Consider the following 17,306-nt stretch of genomic DNA (forward strand, 5'->3'; position numbering starts at 1 on the left):
TTGTTAATTGTATAGGTAAATTTTTTTCGATATTTTCTCAAATTTTGCTATTCAATTTCATCAACTTTTGAACATTTTTAACAATGTTCCCAACATTTTGTCTAATTTTTAAGCAGTTTTCGAAACATTTTACTCTGCAGTTATGCTGATAGTAGGTACTGGAACTGGCCCATTAAATTAGAATTCCGCGGAGAAAATTCTACTGAATCAGTAATAAGAAGACCTTGAGATAGGTACGTAAATTCTCAAGTTCTTGGTGATCGTTAATGCGTAAAGGAATGAATGTCTCCAATTTCTGCCAAATTTTCGAATTTTTTTACACCTAGATAAATAGGACGAATCGCGATGTAGGCATGTCTGAGACATTAGTTCATTTTATGTGTGATTAATGATGATACAGCTATAACCTACTATACTATACGATGAGTTTTCTAGAGTCGTTTCACATAACGTAATTCTACAAACATGAAACAACTCGTTTTACGTGCGTCATTTATTAATTGATGAATGAGCGATTCATATTATGAAGTTTTGATGAATTTTTCAGCAAAGATTTCTAACGTGAGAGCTGAACATTGGATTTTCCCAATGTACTTAATCGTTCTTTTTTTGTCCCATCTAACGATGTTTCCTCACAAGGAAACTTATAATTCAGCGGAAATTTGGATCACAGAAAGAGCATGTCACCCAGACCTCAAAATTGAATTTTGAGCTGACGGAGTTGATTTTTGAATATGTAGGAAAATTTTTTAAAAATATCAAAATTTGAAAAAAAAATCCAAAATTGTCTATTTTTGCAGGTCCAAAACTTCTTCTATGCCCAAAAATCGATTTGCACCATTTTTGTATCGATCTGGAGCCTCCAGTAAAAGTTGACTTCTCTCCAGCAATTTAAAATTGCTCCAGAAAGCGCGGTTATCCACTTCGATAACTTATAGCGCTTATACCTAACTTGATACAGTGTTGAGTGTTATAAGTTCGATATTCCAAATCGATTCAGGGGATCAACTTTTTTTTCTAAATTTAGAGACCGTAGAAAAATTTTATTTGGGAAATCAATCCACATTCTACAGCTCATATGGCTTTCAATTTCTTGAAAAGAACGGGTCGATTTCTAGTAACGTGAAAATCAAGTCGAAAACTTCGAAAAGCACCCATCAAGGGTATTCAGTGATCCAATAAATTCATGCGTCTCCATGACATTGATGTGTTCACGTAAGCAGGTGCGAGTGTGAAAAATAATACGAGAAAATTCACCGCATCCACCGAAATGTTTAACACATGAAATGAAAACATTTTGACTTTTATTGCAACAAGTGCGAAAAAAATGAAACCTGGCTCGAGAATTTGAACAAAGCATTACTCAACTTCGATCGTAATTCGATACTGTAGTCGCAGTAAGTCTCATCGTTTCTACAGCGATTCACACTACATTCAGAGTTTTTATTCGAGAACCGATTCTTTCACGAATCATAGATGGACCCATATTATATTAATGTCAATCTTAAATTAGCCTTATTCTCAATCATCATCGGTATGAATAAAATTTATACCTACTCATTAAATTAGATATAATCAAAATACGAAATATTGCATAGTTTAAATGGTAGGACAGATTGATGGACACTTTTTTCAAATTGTATTTTATAATTCTAGCACTTTATTTTACGACTCGATCAGTCGAGGCTGAATTACGTAAGTTGCGTAAAATTTTTAAAATTCTAAATTCTACTAGACAAATAATTGACAACTAATTTAATTTTATACTTATTTTGTAGCCAACGAGAATATCATGAGTAAGTACTAAGTGGGCTACTATAGATAGGACGTATCTACTAAGTGACTAATATAGCTTTCTAATCTCTAATACATCTTTTTTCACAGAGGCAGCGTCGTGTTTAAGGGAAGTCTTGGGCGAGAAGATCGTAGAAGAATCCTCAAAAAAAATTGGAGATACTTTAACAGATGGAGAATATTTAAAAGGTAGGGTACACACAGGTTCTAAAGTTGAAAATTAAGTACATAAGTAGGTATAATGCTGCCAAGGTTGAAAGTGTGAGCCATTTTGGAAGACAGTCCTGGGGCAAATTACCCAAATTTTCCTCAAACTGTGTCTCTCATCGTGGCGAGAAATGAATGGAACAGATCAGATCAGATCCGGACATCCCTGGATTCAATCTGATAATGATCAGCTGAAAGATTATACATATTATATTTCATCAAATCGAAGTAATGATCGGATTAGATTCGCTCAGATCTGATCAGATCCAGTGGGAGGGAGGCCTGATTGAATCAAATCTGATCAGACTTGTTTGATCGGATCAGATTTGAGCAGATTTGAATATTCGAAGGATCCAATTTTACTGTCAGATCTGATTATTTTGATCGAATTGGACTGCTCACACTTGATCAGATCTGCTGATCTGAACAAATACGAAAATTCTCAGATCAGATTTAGATCTAGTCAATTCCTTTTGTACCCAACATGATCAAGTCTGGTAAGAAAGACCTGATTGAATCATATCTCATCTCAGAACTGTTTGACCAGATCCAATCATATCAGAGTTTTAATCGTATTAAATCAGTTCACACCTGATCAGATCCAATCGCCCCCCTCCCATGACGTAATATTTCTCTATTATTTTTTGCAGTTCACTGCGATGAAGTTTTCGACGGAGAGTTTTATGAGTTGATTAGAAATAAAGGTAAACTGAAATACCTACCTATGTATGTATCTGTCTGTCTTAATAAGCGTGATTCTGCTCAATCACAAAGATACTCAATTTTTGCTTGATTTACAGCTCCGGAAGACTACGACGGAACAAGCATAAAGAAATGTCTCGCGAAGACAAACAGTGAAAAATTATTTCAGGAATACGTTGATTCTGCAGAAACAGAATTAAACCAAAATGACGATCAAGAGCCTAAAGAGGGATCCGAAACCGTTCAGACAAAGGAATACGTTGACCCTGTAGAATTAAGCCAAAATGACAGTCGAGAGCCTGAAGAGAGATCCGAACCTGTTCAGACAAAGGAATACGTTGATCCTGTAGAATTAAACCAAAATGACAGCCGAAAGCCTGAAGAGAGATCCGAACCTGTTCAGACAAAGGAATACGTTGATTCTGTAGAATCAAACGAAAATGACAGTCAAGAGCCTAAAGAGAGATCCGAAACTGTTCAGGAAACATTAGGAAGAAAAAAATTATCTAAAACTCCACTTATGAAGTTCTACAAGGGTAAAGGTTCTTTCTCTTATTGAAATTATTACCAAGCACGAAAAAAATTATTAGCTTTAAATCGAATACCTAAACGTAATCTAAAACAAAACTTATACGCTCCAATTTTCCTCGACATTTTCTGTTTTAGGAGCATGTAAAGTGGACATCGAACCCGTTAACTTTTATTCTTTGAAAGGTAGGTCAACATTCATAGAAGGTATATGTTATCAATCGCAAATCAGTTGATAAACCATATTTTTATTCACTTTTCAGATGAAAAAGAAAAAGAAAGTAAATTGCAAAAAATACATTCAAAACATCTATCTTAAGATAACCCATAGCTGGCTCATTTCTAACATCTTATTTTTTCACAATTTCTATCTGATCAGTGACGGTGCAATGTTTGGCAAAATGTGCCAATAAATTCTTATTCAGACTTCAACATAAGTTGAATGTTGCGAGAGACGAAGCCCTAAAGTCACCACTAAATGAAGTGATATTGAAAAAGGGTAAGTATATGTACTAGATTTGAGGCTGTGAGTTACCTATCAAAAAATAATTTTTAATTTCATTATATTTTTTCAATTTACAGAAGAAATTGAAAAGCTGAAAAATATTCTAGAAGCAGAGCCTTCAAAGGAATTTACCACAGAAAAATTTTATGCGGGTGAGTAAACACACAAATTTCAGTGGAGTAGGCGCAATTTTATTTGAGATGTAAAGGATAATACATATAAAGGAGGAAAAATAATCACCCAATTTAATTTCACATGTTTTTAAATTTTTGGTAAGAACGAAAAAAAAAGAGAATGTTTGTAAAATTGATAAAGAGGGAGGTGTAGAATAAAAATGTCATAAGTAAGTAGGTAACTAAAATATTTGAATTTTTTGGGCAGAAGAAAATTGAGATGTAGATAATGTGTTTCTTGTTTTAATTCTCAACAACTTTTATTCCCTCGAATGAGACCCAATTTTATGTTACCAAACTACGATGAAAATGACCAAAAACTGATTGCCAATGCCTTCATTGAGTAAATATGTACCTACCTAAAGTTTGAAATTGGATGAGAGGGAGAGATGGGATCGAAATGGTCTTATTCATTACTACACAATTTTGCACGCTCTTACCCCTATGAGATGTACATATATCAACCAAAACGACTTCAGTGTGAGGTTAACTCATGATTTACCTACTCACCCGATCTCCGAAAATGAAACTATAATGAAACCGTTTCACAGAGGAGAAAAACTACAGTATTGAAACAGTTTTGTTAATGTATTTGAGTTTCATGACTGTTTCAAGACCGTATCAAAACAGCTTTGAAACCAATACAAATTGTTGCTATAAATACAGTAGTTTTTCTCCTCTATGAAACATTATCAAAACAGTATTTTATGAAACTATAATGAAACCGTTTCACAGAGGAGAAAAACTACAGTATTGAAACAGTTTTGATACTGTATTTGAAACACGCATTTGGTATTAAAATGGTTGGAAAACGCTGTGCTTCAAGGTAATTATGTTTCAAAACCGTTTCAAGACTGTTTCAAGACTGTTTCAAAACCGTTTCAAAACAGTTTTGAAACCGAAACAAATTGTTGGTATCAATACAGTAGCTTTTCTCCTCTATGAAACAGAATCAAAACAGTAATTTCCGAGATCGGGCATCTAATCACTTCGGTCTCTGATTTTTCCTTCATACAGCATTCAAAGAAGCTGATGAATCATTGAGTAAGTACTTGCAAAATTATCAACTTACATAAAATAAATAACAGATTGAAAATACTTACCTACCATAATGAATTCGTTTATCATTTGATTTTTCGGAATAAAAATAAAATTCGTTCGTATCAGCCTCGCCTTTGGCTGGACCGTGAAAAGATTCCAGCAAAGAAGGATTCCCTACCTAGTTAATAATTCACATCACATCCCATCAATTTAAAATTTTACAGGTATTGATCGGATCTCCCAAATTGGAAAGGAATACCTGATCTCTTACAATGGAATATACTACAATTTAGATAGGTACATAGACGATATGGTTAGGTCTACTACTGATTTGATTCACATCGACTACAGTTTAGCTTGTAAGTGTATACTTAATACTTATCTCAGTACGACGACGTGCTCTTATTAGCAAAGAGTTATCAATTTAAAAATGAATCACATACTTACATCATATCATATACAGTAACATAATGAATTAATCTCACACTTACAGCTATGCGATCTCTATATCAAGAGTGTGCTAAACTAGAATGTGCCATGGGTAAGCAAAATTTCATTACTGTGCATAATATGTACGTAGGTACATAAAATTTCAACAATTAAAAAAATAAATACGTTTAATTGGGTATTTTGCTGTTGGGCTTTTAGATACAGACAGTACTCCATTAATTGGTAAGTAGAAAAAAGCAATCAAGTCTGAATAAGAGAATCTGTTCGATAAATTGATAGTACCTACGTCCTCCCAAATAATTAAATGACAAATTTGTTAATTTTCAATAGGTTTAATTAAATCTGCAACCCAAAATTCCTATTCGACAATCTTAAAGGCGTTTGAAAATGATACAGAAGACGTGAAGAATTGGATGGACTTACATATCGGTGATTGGCGGAAATTTTGCCAAGCTTTGATGATAGACTAAAGTTACGGTCACTTTGCCAAAAGGAAATCTCTCGCTTATAATTAAGATTCAATTATGTACGATAGTTTTAATATTATTCCTACCACAATAAATTTTCAAGTACCTTGATACCTAATTAGATTTTTCTTTCCATTTTCATCGTTAAATATTATGGCATTAAGTACCTATTGTTATTATTGTATTGACATCTTTGCTGAACCTCTGGCAAAGCTGATGAATTCATCAGTTTATGCTAGGATTTTTCCAGACTGTCTTAAAAGTGCAATAGTGATCCCAGTTTATAAAAAAGGGTCTCAGGCTGATGTTCAGAATTATCGACCAATTTCACTGCTTTCTAGTGTTGCAAAACTTTTTGAGGGTCTCATTAAAGATAAGATAGTGAAATATTTCTCAGTGTTTGGAGTCTTCTCTGACAGGCAGTATGGATTTATGGCAAAAAAATTAACAGAGATGGCTGTTGTGGACTTGGTTACTCAAATAGCAGGAGCTTTGGAAGCTGGGAAGAAGGTTGTGGCTGCATTTTTAGATGTAAAAAAGGCGTTTGACTCTGTAAGTCATGAGATACTTCTGAAAAAACTGTGGAATTTGGGTATCCGTGGGTTCATGCTTGAATGGTTTCACTCATATTTAAGGGGTAGGAAGCAAGCTGTAAAAATTCAGGGTGTGCTGGGTCCATGGTTTGAGATAACTGCTGGAGTGCCACAAGGAAGTGTGTTGGGTCCAATCCTGTTTCTAGTGTATATTAATGATCTACTGAGACTGTGGGTGAAAGGAACTTTTTATTCATTTGCTGATGATCTTGCTCCGGTGATCTGTTCTATATTCCCTCTTCAGATGCAGAGTGATATTGAAGCGGACTTAGCACTTATTGTCAGGTGGATGAAGTGGCATGCCCTTAGATTAAATCTAGATAAGTCTAAGGCAGTGCTGTGAGAACGCGGAAGTGCTCGTTCCCGTTCCCGTTCTTTGTTCTCACAATAAAGAATGCCGTTCTTTGTTCCTTATCACTCCCAAAAATCTAACACCTCGTTCCTGTTCCTAGTTCTTATGCTTCATAAGCAGAAGCGTTCCCGTTCCCGTTCCCGTTCTCGTTCTCAATCAAATTTCCAAAATTTACGTTCCTGTGTTCCCGTTCCCGTTCCCAATAGGGTTCTGTGGTACAAGCGAAGCCATTTTTGATGGAAATTTTTTCATTTTCTTCTATTGTACCCAAAAACTACTAAAAGTTTGTGGAAAAAGCATATTTTTTCCTATTTTTCAGAGTTTTGGGAGGTAATTTGAGAACCCTGAAAGAACATCTAAGAATGCCAAATTAGCACTCCGTTCCCGTTCCCGTTCTCGTTCTCACAAATTTAATGTTCTCGTTCCCAGTAAGAACGTTCTTCAAGAGGATTTGTGTGATTATCCGTTCGTTCTTTAAAGGAAATTTGAAAAGTTGCGTTCTTTATGCGTTCCCGTTCCTGTTTTCGTTCGTTCTCACAGCACTGGTCTAAGGTGATTTTTTTTACATATAAACTTGTGTACAACTGGCGGTTTGAGGTTGTGGTCCACTCTTGTGAGGATGAAGAAGCTGAGTGTGGGTGTCCTGCTTTGTAGAGAGTCAGAGAGTACCATTATCTGGGATTGGTTATTGATGATGGACTGGCCTGGGACCCACAGAGCCAATACTTGCAGACTAAGCTTCGGAGATTGAACTATCTTCTTTTTTATCTGTCGAAGTTTATTGGTCTCAGTCACCTTAAAAAAATTCTATGTTGCAATCTATGAATCAGTGTTGAGATATGGGCTTGCCATCTGGGCTGGGTGTGCCAGTTACTTTACATATCGTTACCTTAATGCCAAATCCGAGTATGTCCATCCAAAAAAACATCGTCGTTTTGCGTCACTGATAAGACTCTGGGAAGCCCTGAATCGAAAAATTTGCATCTGAGTACAGTTAAAATGCACCACCGAAGATGCACAAAGCTGACCAATGTTCAATCAGAACTCAACAAACCCTTCCGAGCATATCCGAACCTTATCAGTGATGCGTAAAATCATACTTTTTTTGTATGGACATACTCGGATTTGGCATTAAGGTAACGATATCCTATAAAAGTTTTACAGAAGTGGGCTGCTCGGACTGTTGTGAGGGTTTCTCGAGACTGTCCATCACAGTTGGTGTTCTTGTCCCTTGGTGCTCTGAACTTTGACAAGTTATACTCTCTAGAGCTTGGATGCGGAGCTTTAAGTTGGAGGGGGAGAGACTGCAGTGTTCCAAGTTGGAAAAAGTACCACTCACAAAATCAGTTCAGTTATACATCAGGGCGGCTATTACCGAAATATTTTTGCCTCCGCAATCGACGTAATCGAACGCAATGAACATTACAAGATTGTGTCGTTTGCGTCGATGAAAACCAACCCTGTTGAGCATAGTATGCCTTATTTTAATATTTGAGTAGCAATTATGTTTATAAAAGCCCAATCAACAATTAAAATTTCTTTTTTTTCAAGATATCGCCAATAATTTGCAACGCTCATTACGTCGATTGCGGAGATTGCGGACGCAAAAATATTTTGGTAATAGCCGCCCAGCTGTGTTTGTGCTGGGCTTACCAGTTAATTTACGTAATGTTCCAAGACGTAGGTTTAGGAGGTGTCTGAGGCTATGGTTGCTGGGTGGTACTTTTGAGCCCCCCTGATCAACTTAACTGGAAGGTCGGTGCCTGGTAGGTGTCATGGTGCGTGTCTAAGTGTTATGTGGTTTTGTGCTCACATTTTCTCATTTACTGTGTACTTGTTATGTTTTTTTTATTTGTTATTTTTTTTTGCTACACCATATCTCAAATAGTCACCTGTGTGTTCATTGTTTAAATCTTTCTCCTTTTGTAGTTTATGTTGAGCGGTTATCTCGTTGGATGGGAGGGGGGTTGGAGGGGATGGGGAAATTTTTAGGGAAATATTTAATCGAACGACAAAAAAGGTGGTTTGAATGACAGGCAAGTCTTACGACAATAAGAGAGGTATTAATGACAAATTAGGTACTAAAAACAGAACTTTTTAAACGACTAAATAGGTCGTCATCGCGACTATTTTTGTTTATGAATCACGACTACTTCTCCCAACAGATATGAGTGTTAGAACGACAAAGTGTGATTTTCAGCGACAACTACATCTGTACTTGGGTATAGTGTTTGAACTGCACATACCTAATTGGTATGATGGACTATGATAAAGTTGTAATTCAAAACTGTACCTACATTTTGCCAACTCTCCAGATGTGTTTTCAAAGGAGTGGATCTCTGGGTATCAATGGGCTGCTCAAAACAAAAAAGTGATTCAAATTCCAGGCGATTCCAGCGCTGCTTCCTTTTTTTTCACCACCTCCAGCACAGTCAAACACTCAATTACTCCCAAATTGATCGAAACCTTCAAATCTGGAGACAAACATTGGAAAACTTCTGACGAATTCCTCAAACTTACGCATGGAATTTGGAAAATCAGCATTGTATCGAACAATTTGCTCATGCCCATATTTCATGAAAAGAACAACACGTAAACATGTACTTGGAATGCAAAGGTGTCAGAAATGGGTTCGCCCCCCCCCCCCGAGGCGAAATCCATTTCCTTCGGCCAAAAACGCAAGCGTGGGAGGCCAGCTAAATCCGAAAGGGCACTATTGGTGCAATAAAACTTTTTTTTCCTACCAATTTGCAAATGTGTAGTCTGTGTAGCCTCTTTTTCATTGTATAAATTGTCGTTTTTTAATCATAAAATTAGTCGTTCCTAGATACTATTGTGTCGTGAATTTCGCTTATCTGGTTGTTGTGTAAAATAATTATTTGTCGTTGAATGCATTTTTTTACCGTGCAATATAAAATGCCGGTCGTTGAAGTAATTTTTTTGTCGTGTTTTTTGTGGGCCGTGGTATTTATTTTTTCTGTCGCTTAAACCCCTTATTTTTGTCGTGCATTCCCCCTTTTTTGTCGTAACGATAAATCATACCCAAATTTTTATATATGTTTGTATTTTTGTTCTTTTGTTTTCTATTATCTTCTTTATGCCATTTTTCATGTTTTTATTTATTTCTTATTTGGTTGTTGTATCAATTGCAGTGTTGCAAGAGTGGAGTAAGAGTAGGAGTAAGGAGTGCAAGGAGTGAGAATTTTTGAAAGGTGTAGGAGTGGAGTTGGAGTGTTGTCAAATCAAAACTCCTTACTCCTCTTTTTTCTCCTAATTTTGTGACTAATTACATCAAAATGTTGATGTTACTCACGTATTTTCAGTATTTTCAATTTTTTTTAGTTGTTTATTTTACTGTTTTTCTCATTAGTTATCATCAATGATACTATTTTATCAATTATTGACATACTTTTACCATCTTACACCTTTAATTTATGGATATAATCAATCACTCAATATCTGTAGAGTCAAAATTCCTGAAAAATAATGAAAAACAATGGGAGTAAGGAGTGGAGTAGGAGTGGAGTAAGAGTGTTGACATTTCCTTTGGAGTGAGTAAGGAGTGAGAGTAGTGCTGAAACCACCACTCTTGCAACACTGATCAATTGGCTTGTATAGTAATAATATTCCGGCTCCTTGCCTCGCCTCCGGGCATAGAGGGGTCGTCACTGTCGTCAGTACTAGTGTAGATTGTACTATTTCGGAAAATTGATAAATTCATTTCATTTCATTTCATTTCATGAATGAATATGCATAGATATAATTTTTATATTATAAAACTCATCAATAAATTCTTCATTTTCAAAGCTCTGAGGGTGTCGAAGTGTCCCCTTGAAAATCGGACCGAATGCGGATAAACTCGAATGAGTCGAAATTGAGAATAAGCCTGTAATATAAAAAGACACCTGGCTGCGTTAGGTGAAGAAGATAATAGTTACCTAGTTACGGGGTGAAGACTGGAAATACCACTTAGACGGAATATTTATACCACTATGTGGACTTACCTTTATTTGCTCGGATAGCACAGGATACACAGTACAGATGAATTAGAATATTGCATATTACGATAATAAATACGGTTTTGGTTACTCAAGAGGTATTTATTTACGTTAAATTAACAAGAAAACTCCCTTAAAGGGTATATTAACACAAATTACTCCCGCGATGGGGTACTTTAAATATTAACCGAACTCCCTCGATGGGGTATATTAACAAAACTCCCGCGAACGGGTAAATTAACTCATTTAAGATTATAATGGGTGGTAATTAAACCGAACACGGACGGCGAGCTGTCCTTTGTCCTCTTGATCAGGGAGAACGAGCACGGAGATACACGTTGGTGTCTCTCCTAGCTATAAGAACAGACTCACGCTACCAGTACCTCGACTGACTTAACAGACTGGTACCAGCAGACTAACTCGTTCTCCTCTACGTAGCTCGGACGGAGCTCCGCTTACAAGGACGGACGCAGTGTTACCACAGTAGTAAACCCTAATTGTACGTTGACACCAGGTTGGCCATATACACTATCACAAGCCACAACTCGATTTTTAGCAGTCCATATTAATTTCCATCACTTTTTGGAGAATTTTTAAACTTCTGGAGGAATCGAAAATCGCATCAGAGGTTCCTGAATAACCAACTTTACTCCTATATTCTGGTTTATGATCAAAAAACCTACTTGAGGTGTTTGCCAGGAAATCGAACCAAATCCAGATAAATTCGTTAAATATAAATAGGTCCAAATTTTTTAAAACTTCCCCTGCGATCGGTGTGCCCATGAAGCTAAGATCGGAGGAGGAGAATTGAGGGACCTGTTATTTTGAAAGGTCAAAGGAAATAGTAGAATAGATATTACGTAATAGTTCAGGATCTGATTTTCATTTTCTTTTTCTACAAAAAAAAGTAGACGAGTAGGTAATTATTTTAAAAAAACATAGGCCTACAAAATTTCGGAAAATTGTCATTTTATGATTTTTAAATTAACTAGCATAGTTGAAATGTTGGCTCATGTTCCTTCCAGAAATCGCATATCGTACAAATTAGAAATGAACACCATGAATGGGTTTCCTAATTAAAACAGAAAGAGTTAATTTCGTCGATTAATCTTTCCCTCGAGAGTAGTGTTAATTGCATCACTGCTTTTCAAAATTTTATTGTAATAATTTGGAAAAAAAAATGAGAAACTGAAGTTCACCAGCCCCTCTAATAAATTTTCATATCTTCTAAAAATCCATATTTTTCAAATTTTCAGAAACCTAGGTTACTTAATGGAGTCGCATGTTCCTATACATCGACGCATTCAAATGGATAGATTAGGTGTACCACCCTGATGCAAAAGCACACTGAAAACTCATCACAGCAGCTTGAATACCACACGCGAGACAAAAACATCTGAATTTTATTTAAACAAGTGCGAATAGAATGGAAACCGAGCTCGAGATTTTGAAGACACGTCAACCAACTTCGCGATCATAACTCCGATACATTTGTCACACTAAGGAGTGACTGAATAACACAACTTTAGGATACGTAGACCTACATATCCGAGGAGATTATTTTTTACGAACCAAGCATGGGCCCGAATTTCAAAGTCAATCCTAAATTGATCGTACTCTCAGCATTTGTTGGTATGGACAAAATCTATATTCGTTAACTAACCAAGAAAGCAAAAACTGTATAAATCATAATATGGATTAATGTATCCCTAATTTTGCTATAATTTCAGCACTCATTTCCACAACTCAATTAGTTGAGGCTGGGTTACGTAAGTTATATGATTATTTAACCGAAAATTACCTAATTAATCTATTTTTAAACCTCTAACAAAATTCATGAAATTTTTTTGCAGCCGCAGCCAACAAAGATGTAACGAGTAAGTACAAATACATATACTTCTAATAGTTCTAATCAACAAAATAACACAATAGCAAATAAAAAATACGCAAATTATTCATATTGTGCTAATAAGACATACGTCTTTCTTCACAGAGGCTACTTTCTGTATGAGAAAGTTCTTCGGAGAAACTGAATCAATGAAAAATTTCCTAAAAAATGGACACATTCTAACAAATGGAGAATATTTAGGAGGTAGGTATGTTGTGACTAATGTGACTTGTGAGTTGTACGTCGTATCGTATCGAGAACTTGTAAATTTCATTTTTCCGATTATATAATTTTCCAAGTCATGTACTTATTATACATAATTTCCAACTTGAATTATTTCTAACAAAAATCCGACTGGAAAATTACTCGTATGTTGACGAGATTGGTTTTTTGCTTGAGACTCATAACTCACGAGAAAACATGATATTCTTCATATTATTCTTCCATTAACCGCATCTTTTATCAGCCATTTTCACATTACTTTTCCCTTCAGTTATTTGCAAAGAAGTTATGGATGCCGAGCTTTATGAAATGATCCGCAAAAATGGTAAAACCAAAATATTTTACCTATCATATTATCATTAATAAATTTCACCCAGTCACACAGAATTATAATTGATGTTTCAACTTCCAGCTGCGGAAGACTACGACGGTAAAACCATCAAAGAATGTCTTGCGAAGTCAAATGGTAAAAACCTATTTCAAAAATTCGTCGCATTAGGACAAAAATTTTTGGCTTCGAAGCGTAAACCAATGATTGAAACATCAGAGAGTGACGAATCTCGTCAGAAGCCCTCATCAGTACCAAATTCAGAATCATTACTGGATATTCCAGCAATGAATTTTTACAGGGGTATGGGTTTTTAAATCAGATGTACTTAATTAATGCGTTCTATTTCTCATTTGGCGATCTCCTTATAGGAGTGTGTGATTCTCCAATAAAAGCTCTCGATTTCAGTGAACTAAAAAGTACGTCTGTTGGTCCAGATTTATATTTTACATTATTAACCAAACGAAAAAAAAAAGATAATTCTGACTTTCTATTATTTTTCAGAAGAAAATGAGAAAAAAGGTAAATTCCGAGATTCCTGGAAGTAAAAAAATTTAGAATCTACCTACCTAATAAATTATTAAACCCATCCCGAGTACAAGTATGCGTGCTTGCCTATAGCCTGCGATTCAAGGAGGTTAGTTTTCAAGTCACTTACCAGAGAACTATGAAACTTGGAGCTAGTAGAGATTTCGATTCGTTAAAAATGTTATCACGTATCAGCGTTCGAATTTTGAAAAATATTTTCCAAAAAATTCATTTTTAAAATTATTAAAACTTGACGTAAAAAAAGGTAACTTGGCAAGCGCAATATCCCAACTGGCAAACTTTTTTAAAAATTTAATAACGTTAGATCAAAAGAGCATGCAAAACAACATCACCAGCCAAAATTTCAGCTTCTCAAGTGAAGGTATTTTTTTCAGTTTTTGACAAATTTTTCAGAATTAAATTTGAATTAGAAATGAGAAAAAAATCTAAGTTTCACCAAAATTGACATAAAAAGCAAAACAAAATTTCAAAATAAAGAAGCAGTCCTTTAGCAGGACTTTCAGCAGGTCATTTTTTAATAAACACTTGGGATTTTTTAAGAGAGGAGAAGGAAGGTGAGCGAGGTAAACTTTTACTTTCAAATTTTTCGCTATTTGTTATCAAACATCCCAAGATTTTTTCAAGCAAGTGGATGTCGAAAAAATAATATTTCATCATATCAATTTTTGATTTCATTTTTACCTTGAAGGTTCTTGCTATAATGTGATGAAATTGGGCGAATATAGAACTTTTTTCAACATGACAAATTTTTGAAAAACATACAAAAATTTAATGGAAAATCTGAACGACATTTGGAGGGAAAAATATACTAATTTTTCGAAATAAAAGTAATAAAATAAAACGTTTGAAATTCAAACGATGATTTTTTTTGAAAAATTCAAAATGGAATTTGAAAATAAAGTATTTTGAGAGGTACAAAAACGATGTTTTCTTGTGTTATGAATGTAGAAGTTTATTATTTTTGTTTCAAAATTTTAAAATTTGAATGACGATTTAAAAAAAAAAATCAAACTTGAAAAATAAAAGAAAACGATGCGAGGACAAAAGCTTCATGCATTGAGAAGTAAAAAAAAAGTTTCTTTAAGCAGGGAGAAGTTCATTTTTCTGATTCAAATTTCGAATATTTTTTGAATTCGAGCAATAAGTTTTTTATAAGGAAAAAGAAAAGGAATTTTTCCAGTTAGTTTTTCAAAATCCAGTTGGCAACTAAGTATTCATGTTGGAATTCAAGTTGAAATAATTTTCATTTTTTCAATTAGGACCTTTTTTTTTAACTGACGAGTGAGAATCACCAATTTGCAAACTTCTTCCATTTTCTGGACGCCTGGAGGGGAAGCTCCTTCCTGCCCCTCCTCTCCGCACGGCCTTATTTTAGCATCCCAACTTCGTTCATGGTAAAAATTTTGATGAAATTAATTCTCCAAATCAATGTGGTAAAATTTTCATTTTTTCCATTTTTGGCTCAAAAATTTGATTTTTTGAAAAATTTATCAAAAATAGAAAAATTTATTTCAGCAACTGGAATTTTCACTTACGATTAATTTTTGCAGGCTCTTTCGATTCAGCTTTTCCCCATCAAAAAATTTTATAACTAGGTATAAATTTTTGACAATCCTAAAGTTGAAAAAAAAAATTTTTCCTGGGAGAGTAACTCTTTAACCGATCAAGATAGAAGAGTAGGGATTGCAATATTAAAAAGAGGAAGCTCTTTTTTTTTTTTTTTTTTTTTTGCAAAGAAACATTGACCATAATAATACGGGAGGAGACTTTTTATTAATTTATAAGAACGATACTTGTAGTCAGGATGGGTTGTACATGTTATTGGTGAATGAATGTCTTTTGTGTTTTGATACGCTTTTAACCACTAGCTTTAAATTTTAACCGTTTCTTGAATTACAGAAGCAGTACAGTGTTTGACGATATGTACCGGTAATTTCATTAATAGAGTAACTGCCTTTTTAAATCGCGTGCGAAATGAAGCTATAAAGTCACCATCTAATAAATTGAGTAAAAGTGCGTAGGTATCTATCAACTGTAAATAGATTTTTGAAAAAGAATCCGCATTCCTTCTTTTTTTTTAAATTACAGGTGAAATCAATATGCTACAAAATATTGCAGATCCATCACGGGAATTCACATCAGAGAAATTTATTACGGGTATGTACGAGTTCCAAAAGGCGGGGAAAATGAAGTAACTTGTTGGTCTTTTTTAAAAAAAAAAAACACTGCATCTATTTTTGGAGAACGACAGTCTGATACCTATTTTTCCTCAATTCTCAATTATTCCTAAATTGTGTCTCTAAATGTGATTTTAATTAGGTACTTACTTTACGTTAAGTCTAAAATTGCGGTTTCACCTAAACAATATCTAACAAGCCATATCAATTTTTCAGGTTTAAAAAAAGTATCATGTTCAAGAATGGAGAAATTTATTTTATTTTTTTGTTTGATTGTCAGTTCAATTAGGATAGCTTTTAATTAGGTAATTACCTGCTTTTAATGACTTCGATTTTTAATTTTTAATTTTTTTTTTACAGAAGTTAGAAATACAAATCAACCACTGAGTAAGTATGTACTTACTTAATACCAACCTGGATATGGTACATAAAGTAATAAAACCCCTCTTTTTATGTTTTCGCAATCTTATAAAAGAATAGGTACATCAAATTTCCAATTTTTAAAAATCTAAACTTAGTCTCAATCGGAGAATAAAAATATTTGTGATATTTTTTTTTAATCCCAGTATTTTGTGATTTTTCAGGTATCGATCCGATCACACAAATTGGAACAGAATACTTGATCTCTTGCAATAAAATATACTACAACCTGGATATGTACATGAATGATACAGTCAGGTCACAAATATTTCAATCGTTCCGTCTTGATTCTTTGCTATCAGGTAAGTACGAGTAGGTATGATACCATACGTTACATTACAATGTTCTCGCTACGTGGGCATTTTTTTCTATCGTTCAATTAAGAAACAAAATATGATTAACACTATAAATTTTTGCCACAGCTAAACGCATGATTTATGAAGACTGCGCTGAACTGGACTGTTCCATATGTAAGTAAAGTTTTGGTAACATTTTTTCCTGAAAATATATAAAATATAAAATGACCTAAGTACCTAATCAATTTCATTTCGCATTTTGCAATCCAGCATCAGAGAGTAGTCCACTGTACAGTAAGTAAAGATAATGCATTGGAGTGAATCGCGGAAAAAATACCACATTTTGAGTCGAAAAATTCTTATAAAATTTTTTTAGCTTCGGAGGTGCACCTAGTGGAGGGGCGATTGGCCAGTCTGAAATGAAAGCATTTGAGATTCTGCGTCGATCTATATGCTTTGCCCTAAAAATCCAAGACCACTTTTAGAGTCCTACTGACGCGAGCTGTTGAAAAATCGCTCATTTTTGAATAAATTCATGAAAAATATTACTTATTCCTGAAACTGGAGAAATTTTATTTTGGAACCCACTGGTGTCAAGTTTAATGTTTTGGGATTG

The 17,306-nt window shown here is 34.5% G+C and overlaps 3 long non-coding RNA genes across 3 annotated transcripts; all 3 read left to right on the top strand.

The window, feature by feature from the left end:
• Positions 1 to 12,445: 12,445 nt before the first annotated feature.
• LOC135833955 (uncharacterized) lies at positions 12,446 to 13,667 on the top strand. The gene is made up of 6 exons (XR_010556598.1): positions 12,446 to 12,579; positions 12,664 to 12,687; positions 12,804 to 12,902; positions 13,192 to 13,245; positions 13,333 to 13,551; positions 13,620 to 13,667. It is a non-coding gene; the product is annotated as an uncharacterized LOC135833955 (long non-coding RNA).
• A 2,030-nt stretch (positions 13,668 to 15,697) lies between these two features.
• LOC135833956 (uncharacterized) lies at positions 15,698 to 16,364 on the top strand. The gene is made up of 3 exons (XR_010556599.1): positions 15,698 to 15,810; positions 15,886 to 15,954; positions 16,335 to 16,364. It is a non-coding gene; the product is annotated as an uncharacterized LOC135833956 (long non-coding RNA).
• A 200-nt stretch (positions 16,365 to 16,564) lies between these two features.
• LOC135833957 (uncharacterized) lies at positions 16,565 to 17,012 on the top strand. Its single transcript, XR_010556600.1, has 3 exons — positions 16,565 to 16,696; positions 16,817 to 16,864; positions 16,961 to 17,012. It is a non-coding gene; the product is annotated as an uncharacterized LOC135833957 (long non-coding RNA).
• The last annotated feature ends 294 nt before the right edge of the window (positions 17,013 to 17,306 follow it).

Source organism: Planococcus citri, chromosome 2 (genome assembly GCF_950023065.1).
Source record: "Planococcus citri chromosome 2, ihPlaCitr1.1, whole genome shotgun sequence".
In the NCBI taxonomy this organism is placed as follows: Eukaryota; Metazoa; Arthropoda; class Insecta; order Hemiptera; family Pseudococcidae; genus Planococcus; species Planococcus citri.